An 8,948-nucleotide genomic window follows, 5' to 3' on the forward strand; every position below is an offset into this window, starting at 1 on the left:
ACCTAAGGAATTAACAAAGGTAACATTTAGAACCTCGACCTGTATAATGTGGGTACTTTTCACACATTATTTTTAGAGAGTGTGGTCAACTCTTATGAAGGAAATTTTGGAATTACCATCAATAATAAAAATGCACTTTTTCTTTGATATAGCAACTCAATTTTTAGGAAGCTATTTTAAAAAAAATTCTCTGGTATGTTACAAAAAATTTGCAAGAATATGCAATACTGTATTTTCACATTAGTGAGAGAAAGCAGGCAACCAATAGCCAAGGAGGTATAGACTGGTATAAAAAATTATGTTACAATACAGGGGAATGTTGCACAGTTGATAACAAAATAAGATATGGGATGATCTCCAAAACATATTTTAAACTTTCAAAAGGAGCAGAAAAAGGTATATGCTGTGTTTAAAACTGTGGAGGGTACATTTATAACACATCCATGGTACTACGTATCCACATACTATGTATACGCAATGCATAGACTATATTTGGGGTGGGTAGCTATAGTTGTATCTGGTCTGAGAAAGTAGGAGCCTAGAAATAGAAGGACAAATATATCCCCATACATCTTAAACTTTGAAAAAATCATTAAAAATTCTTTGCAAAGAAGTTTCAAGTTAACAAAACTATTCAACATTAGCTAGCTCAAGACTTTTTTTTCTTAAAGTAATTTTTTATGGTTTCATACAGGCTAGGAGTTATTCTTGTAGTCTAATTTCAAAGTACAGAACTTTGGTTTTCAAAAATTAAAGAATTGTAGTTTTCAAGGAGTTACCTGGAGACCCATGGCATAGGTAATTTATAGTCTTGTTCATGTTTTACATTTAGTCAATTAACTTACCACTTGGAGCCTAGCCATCTGTATACCATTTATGATTTTTATTTTATTTTGATGTGTTGGTCTCTAATTTATCTAGTAAATGCTAATAATGTGATAAAAAGAGCACATAAAAGTCAAATAAAAATTCCATGAAAGATTGTCTGTATAGGCTACTGTTGGTGATAGAAACCAAAAATATCTAAGGAGCTGCAAATGGGCAATTTTATTTGCAAAAATCAAGGGGAGGAGCTTTCTTAGATTTATTCCCTAAACACAGTTTCCTAAACCTATACAGAGAAATCAAGAGTGTATGTGGAAGGGCAAAACGACCTGCTCATTTTTCCCTGTATGGATTTAAAGTCTTTGCTGGAACTTATTCTACTTCGTATGCTATTCATGTTCTTGTATATTTCTAAGTCTGGGGGATTTACAGAGGTCTCAAATACATCCTTCAAATTGTTAATTTTTTTGTCATTCCTGGATCAGGCACTGTTTTCTTCACCAAAGTTCAGTTGTTGTTGTTGTTGTTTTTTTTTTTTTTTTAATATTTTACCTATTTAGAGGAAGAGAGAGCGCAAGCATGAGCAGGGGGAAGGGTCAAAGAACGGAGACAAGCAGACTCCCTGCTAAGCTTGATCCCAGGACCCTGAGATCATGACCTGAGCAGAAGTCAGATGCTCAGCCTACTGAGCCACCCAGGCACCCTCAGGTCACCAAAGTTACTGAAGCAAAACCTGTCAGCACCTTTATCTGGCTGCCTATAGGGTGAATGCATGTGAGGGAAGCATCACGTTTTTCATTATAGTTTGGGGATTATGTGATGGAAGCTAATAGAGTATCTTTCTCGAGCAAATGGTCTCTAAGTCTAGATGTTTGATGCTAGGACTCTTTGCAGGAAGATCACTAAACAGCATATAAGGAATTAAAAACTTGCTACGTTAAGACACTATTTCCTATATATCAGTTTAGCATGAACAAATTCTAAATCATCATCTCCCAAAGTTGCCACAATAACATATAGTGAGTATGGTGCACGCCAAACACTGTTACAGCACCGAGAGGACTTCATTTACAGGGCCTATCTATGCAGATGAAATATTTTTTGCTGCATAAAAACAACATTACAGCTTATTTATGCACCTGTAAAAATAAAAATACAAAAAAATATGTGAATAAAGGTGCCAACTGCATCATTACCAGGTTTTTGGAAAAAATTGGAAATAATCTAGAGACAATTCCATAATCACTACCTCAAGATAATGTGACATTATGCAAACACCTCAACATGGAAATGCTATGAAATATTAAGGCAAAAGCACATAATGGTATTGATCATAACTCAAAAAATCAGGCATTTCTGGGGCTTAAACTTGTGCCTTGCTTTACTTTCGGAGACCACCTCCTTCATTCAATATGCATGGCTTTTCAAAGAATTGGTGCAGTCATCAAAACTTACTAGGGAGAAAAATGTTTTATGAAATGGGCATGGATCACACAACATATTTTGTCTTCAGTGCGCTGCTGTAATTTAGTGCTTGGAAGAGGCTCTGCTGAAGGTCTGCCCTGGGAATGAAATACACTCCATTTATTTTCCAAATGCAAACAGCTGTAAAACTAGATGGCTATGCAGACTGGTGATGACATCAAAATATTATCCTGGCCCTCATACCAGTTTCAATGGGCCCAATGGCAAGGATAGCCTACAGATATCTCCTGAATCTTATTACTGAACGTGAAAATCTAAATTTATATTCAGAGAAATTTGGATCTAAGTATATGGTTTAACAAATGATTTTCCACAAGCCATCGCCATAGATATTCCTTAAAAAGCAAACTCTGTTGCATTTCCTATTAATTCACTGGGAAAATTTAGTTTAAATAAATGCTTAACCTGAACTTCTGTTGCATAGGTTGAGACATACCTGTGGCAGGAAGTAATTTTTGAATTAACACAATTCATTTAACTAGTCATTATTCTGTTCAAGGTCGGCCAGATTAGTAGTAGTTTCTCCATGGTATTGTTTGTTCTTTGAAAAAATGACAAGATTTGTTTTTATTTTTTAAAATATTTATTGATTTGAGAGAGAAAGAGAGAGAGCATGCAAGTGGGGTAGGGGAGGAGCAGAGAGAGAGAATCTTAAGCAGGCTCCCCCTAAACACAGAGTCTCTTGGACCCCGGAGACCATGACCTGAGCAGAAACCTGAGCTGAAACCTAGAATTCTGTTTTTCTTAAACAGGTATTCTCACTGCTAAAATTATGATTTACATTTCAGTCTTTATTCTCTGCCTTCTCTTAAGTATTACTTGCTCCTGAGAAGAGAGATCTTCTGTCCCTGGTGGGCCAATAGTTCCTAAAAACCTCTGTTGGGCAAAATACATGAGCCAACCAATAGTCTGGCCCAGGATCGACTTCCACAACTTAGATCAACTCACATCAGCTTCTTTTCTCCTTCCCAGAGCAGTGCTGCAAGGATGGCCATTGACTCACATGAATGAGACAGCACAAGAATCCAGATCGGACTTTTTAGCTGAAAAATATGTGACTTAGCCTCTTAGCTGCTTATTACAGAGGCACAGATGCCTCCCTGAAAGCTTAACAGAAGGTGGGAAACTTTATTTTAAAGCTTCATCTGTGCAGAAAGAAAAAAAAAAGGAAAGCATATCCCTTCAGTTTATTAAATTTGTTTATTCAAGTAGGCAGTGTGGCAAAGGACGGAGTAAAAATCTTAATAGAAGTTTGCATTTTACTTTACCTATTACTTGCAGGTACATTAAATAAAAGGATCACAGACTTAGGAAAGATAGTCTCCCTTTAACTTATTAGGTCTAAATTATTTACCGGATATATTTTTATTTATATTCTAATTGAATAAATTCAGTTTTTCTTGCAATTTAACTATAGCTACACAATATATACCTCAATTATTCAACTGTAATCAAAGGCATGTATGTTTAAACACATTTTCTTATTTGAAAACGTGTCTCCTAAATAAAATACACAGTAAATATTTGTTTATAGATGGAAAATGGTACACAGTTTATACCTAATGAATGACTATGAATTTTTAGTGTAAGCACTTATAACACTCTGTCCATATCAACTTCTCTATCGGATTTAAAGTTTTAAGAAAGGTGTATATATAGGATAAGTGACTCAGGGAGGAGGAGGACATCAGTCTAGCCAGATGGATCAGGTAAATTAATTCTGGCCATGAGTAAATAAAATAAAAGATGTAACCATTAGACCATCTTACCTTTTAACCAGATGTGAGGTCTTTAGCTAATAGCTTACAGGCTGGCATATTTATTTATTCCACATATTATACTGAACATCTATGGCAGGCATGGAGTAAGATATCAGGATTTAAACTGCTATCAAGATTTTAAAATATCACAGTTCTTCTCCTATGAAACTTTAAGTCTAATGGGCCTAGGAAGGCCTGCCAGTTAATCATGAAAATACAGTACTACTTGCAATGTAATAGAAGTATGTACAGTTTGTCATAGGATTTAAGTAAATACTCACTAATTGCTCCAGGTAAGCTAAGAAATATTACCCCCCTGCCCCCCGCCCAGATCCACCCTTCATGACATTTGTTTTTGCTCAACGAACAGATATGTTTCTTTGTGACCTCAGGAGAGAGCATTTCACGAAGAGGACACGGTTTATGCCAAAGCACGAACACCAGAAGGGCCAAAGGTCTTTGGGGCCCAAATGTTCAAAGCAGCCAGAGTACAGGGTCCTTGCAAGCATTGCAAGAAGTGACGCTCTTCCCACAAATGTTAATGCTTAAATGATTAAAAGGAAACTCAGTCCACCTTGTAGGAGAATTTGCAAGTTTGGAGAATGACATGATCAGCTCTTCCTTTTGGAAGAGGAGAGAGGGTTCTGTTAGCACACTCAGCCTAGCACTGGGAGAAGAGTGTGTGCACAGTGTGGGGCATTAAACAAGGGTAGTGCATGAGCCAGGTACTAAGAGCCAAAGGAGGAGGGTAAAGAAAGGTCATAAGAACTTGGGTCAATATACTCATGCCAATGGGTGGCTTTAGAAGGAACAGTGACCTTCTGTCACAACACAGTCATCCTGGAAGACCTCACAGAGAAGGAATCAGGGGATTCAATGCCTGAACCTTTCTTCTCATTGCCACCTCTTGCTGAGGGTTTCCACTGGCCAAACCCCGCCTGAAGCCAGAGCACAGAGCCAGGTGGAGGCAGCTAGTGAGTGAATCTTGAAGGGCAGACCAAAGGTATCTAGTACTGGAGTGATTCTAATTTAATAACATAAGAGTTGGGGATAGAGAGGAGGGTGGCATTTAAAAACTATTTAAGAAGCATAACCACTAGGATGTGGCCTAACTCTACCAAATGAGTCCTAAGTCATGGTCAAGTATGACTCCAAGGTTTCCAGCTTGGGAAACTGAGGAGAAGCAAGTGATCATGCGGCTGATACACTACTCGGGCATCTGGCTTCTTCTGCAGATCTGAACCTTTTCACTCCCAATTCTAGATCACCACCTGCCCATCCCTGTGGGTAGGCTCCTCCTCTTTTGAAGTTCCTATTAGTGACTAAATCATGGCCCTCCTTACCCTGTCATAAGCTCATGACCCCAACACTTCTCTGTGCCTCTTCCAGCAGAGTCTTAACTTGGACTTATCTTTGCCCTCTCCTCGGTCATTGCAAGATCCATCTGCGTTAGACTCCTTAAAAACTAGATCGAGTTTCAGCTCTACTGTCTGAATCTTGCCATCACCCAGCACTTCTCTACTTAAAAAAAAAAAAAAAAAAAAAATTTTCTTTCTTAATTACGCATTCTTAATTCTGTCTCAGAAACATTGCCCATCAGTGCTAACTCTCACGAGCGTTTGTCCTCCCAGCCATCTCCTTTGCAGGTTTTGCATATATCGTCTGAAGTCACTAATTAAATGACATACAAGGGACACAGGCATCTCCGAGGAAGGGGCATTTATTCTGCCTATGAAGTTAGGCTTCCCAAAGGGTGTAAATGGAATAGTTCACTTGAACGCTGGAAGCTTACAAGTTTCTTAGCTCTGCAAAAGGCAGAGGGAATTCTATAAAGAGAAGATCATGCTTAACCATGTGAAGGTATGAAATATTATGCATGTTAGAACTTGCAAGTAGTTCCTTGCTAAATAGAATGATCGAGTAAAGGATCGCAGAAACCCAAGGGAGAGATAGTGACAGAAATTTATCTGGGGTAAGTATCATTTCTTTTTCTTGTAAAGGCTACTGGAATGATACATTAGGAAAAGCAATTATCGCTATCAGTGAATCAATTCAAGAATCGATAGCTAATAAGATTGATAATATCCACTCATGAACACATAGACTGGCATATAAAACAGGCATCTATATCCGCATGGCCTTGTCTATCACCGGAGTCGGCCTGACGTGCCATAAAAAATACCATCACAGGCTGGGTGGTTTCAAGACAGAAATTTATTATGTTAACGGTTTGAAGCTGAAGAGTGCGAGAGTGTAGACCCAGACACCGGCCAGCTTTCTGGTGTCTCTCCTTATATGAACACTAATCTTATGGGATCAGGGCCTCACCCTATGACCCCATTTAACCTTAATGGTTTCTTTAAGCCTCAGCAGAGGTTAGAGCTTCCACACACAAATTTTGGAAAGACACCAATATTCACTCCACAGCATTCCACCCTGACCCCAAATTGCTTGTCCTTCCCTCATCTACAGTACCTTCATTCCATCCCAGTGGCCTCCAAAGTCTTCACTTATTCTCCCATCAGCTGTCAAGTCTAATGGCCCAAGTCTCGTGTATGTATCACTAAACCAGATATGGGGGCGACTCCAGGTAGGATTCAACCCAATGTAAAAACTCTCTGTGAACCTGTGAAACCACACAAGTTATGTGCTTCCAAAATACACTGGTGTGGCAGGCACAGGAAAGATGTTTCTATGCCAAAAGAGAAAAAATGGAAGGAAAAACAGGGGTGACGAATCCAAAGCAAATGGAAAATCTAGCAGGGTAAATTCCATTAGATCTGAAGGTTGAGAGAAATCCTCCAGTTTGATATTCTGTCCTCCAGGCCCCCGGCCTGGCTGCATCACCCTCCCACCCCCACCCTTTGGCTCCCTGGAGCAGCACTGCTCTGACAACTATGGCCAAGGCCTGGCCCCTGAGGCACTGGAGAGTGGCATTATTGGCCCTCAAAGCTGAGGCCCCACTCTCCGAAATGAAGGGGAAACCAGGCTTCCCTCTGGCAAGTAGGGAGGGCAACCCTGCTGATCTCTGAACCACCTTTGGGGTCGTTCTTCCTTTTTCCTAAAGGATAAAACATGTTTGACCTGAAGAGTTCTGTGGTCCCATCCTGTAGACCAAAAAAACAAAAACAAAAACAAAGACCCAAGATAGCCTTCCTTCATTTCAGCCTCTCTCTGACCCCTTTCAGTTCAAAACTGGCTGGGTTTCTCCTGATAAAATTCCACCTCTATTCCTGGCTTCTGTTAAAAATAAATGATCACATCAGTGGTTTGCATCCAAACCAGATTCTTAATCAATTGTTTGCTCAGCCACACCCTTAATGTGCTTTTCAGAAGAAGCTTTCTCAGTTTTTAGAAGTCTTCAAGTTCTGGTTCCTTTGCTTAACCATTTCTTCAAATCAATTCTCGCCTCTTGGGCACCTGGGTGGCTCACTGGTTGAGCCTCTCCCTTTGGCCCAGGTCATATCCTGGGGTTCCAGGATCGAGTCCCGCATTGGATTGGGCTCCCTGCATGGAGCCTGCTTCTCTCTCTGCCTGTGTCTCTGCCTCTCTCTCTGTGTGTGTCTCTCATGACTAAATAAAATCTTAAAAAAAAAAAAAAATTCTCTCCTCTTGCATTGTACTGCAAGTAGGAAAGGAAAAAAAAACCTAAGCTACTTCACTTCTTTGCTAAGAAACTTCCTCAGCAAAGTAGCTCATTTTACTGCTTGCAAATTCTGAATTCCAGAAAATACTACAACACAACTCAGACAAATTCTACGCACCAAGGACGTTCCTTCCTCCTGTTTTCACTAAGTTGCCCATTTCCAATACGAGGGCCTTCAGTGTCCTTATTTCTACCTACACCCTGTGCATCCTAGAGGATGATGCCTGTGTTCTCTAGGACAAAAGCTTTCTCTCTGGCTCTCCTCTTTTCTTTCTGCACCCTCACCAGAATCATCCTGAATGTCCGTATTTCTATCAACAGTTCCTCCACAGCAGCCTGTTTTCCCAACATGGACCTCTGAACTCCTCCAGGCTCTTCTCATTACCCAGTTCCAAAGCTGCTTGCACACGGTTAGGTATTTGATACAGCAGTACCCCACCTCTCTGTACCAAGATCCACAGTATTCAGTTGTAGCCACCTTGACAACAGCAACCCTTAGGTTGAGTGGTTTAAGAACACACACTTATTTTCTCATAGTTCTGGAGGCTAGAGGAGTTTGTTTGTTTTTTTTTTTTTTTCCAATGTAATGTAATTACTTTAATACTACATTTCTTTAGATTTAGAATTGCTCTTCTGAATTTAAAAAGCTTGGTGGGCCAATCGTTTGGCAGTCTTTTCTTCCCAAATTTGAATCATTGCTTATTCATCTACCATCTTGAATTCCTTGACCAATGCTGCCTTGCTGAAGCATTCTTAGTTCCTTTTTTTTTTTTCTCCAACAGATTCATTTGGAAAGGAATGGATTTTGAGGAGAAAAAACATGGGGCAGAGGTATGGAATAGAAAATAAATACAAATGTTAGCTGTTTTGCTAATTGTTTTATAACCACAACAAATTTGTACAGAGAATGCCCTGTACAAAACAACACTATAAAGGTTCAAAGATCGAGGTGTTCCCCTAGGCAAGGCTGAAGATTTCAGTCTCTGTATTTGGAATTTAGGTCCAGTCCTTGGTTTTGGACGGATCACTGGGTGTGTGACACAGTCCATGCTTTTAACCAGATTTGAACAGAAGAATGGCCACTTGGCCCAGGTAGAAGTAGAGGAAGTGTTTGGTTTCATGTGTCACGTAACTACCGAAGTTCAGCTTCTGGCAGGAATTGGCTCGTGGTGGGGACACTCTCCCTGGCTTGGAGATAGCCATTTGTCCTCACGTGGATTATCTACTGGGGA

Source organism: Canis lupus, chromosome 18, assembly GCF_011100685.1.
Source record: "Canis lupus familiaris isolate Mischka breed German Shepherd chromosome 18, alternate assembly UU_Cfam_GSD_1.0, whole genome shotgun sequence".
In the NCBI taxonomy this organism is placed as follows: domain Eukaryota; kingdom Metazoa; phylum Chordata; class Mammalia; order Carnivora; family Canidae; genus Canis; species Canis lupus.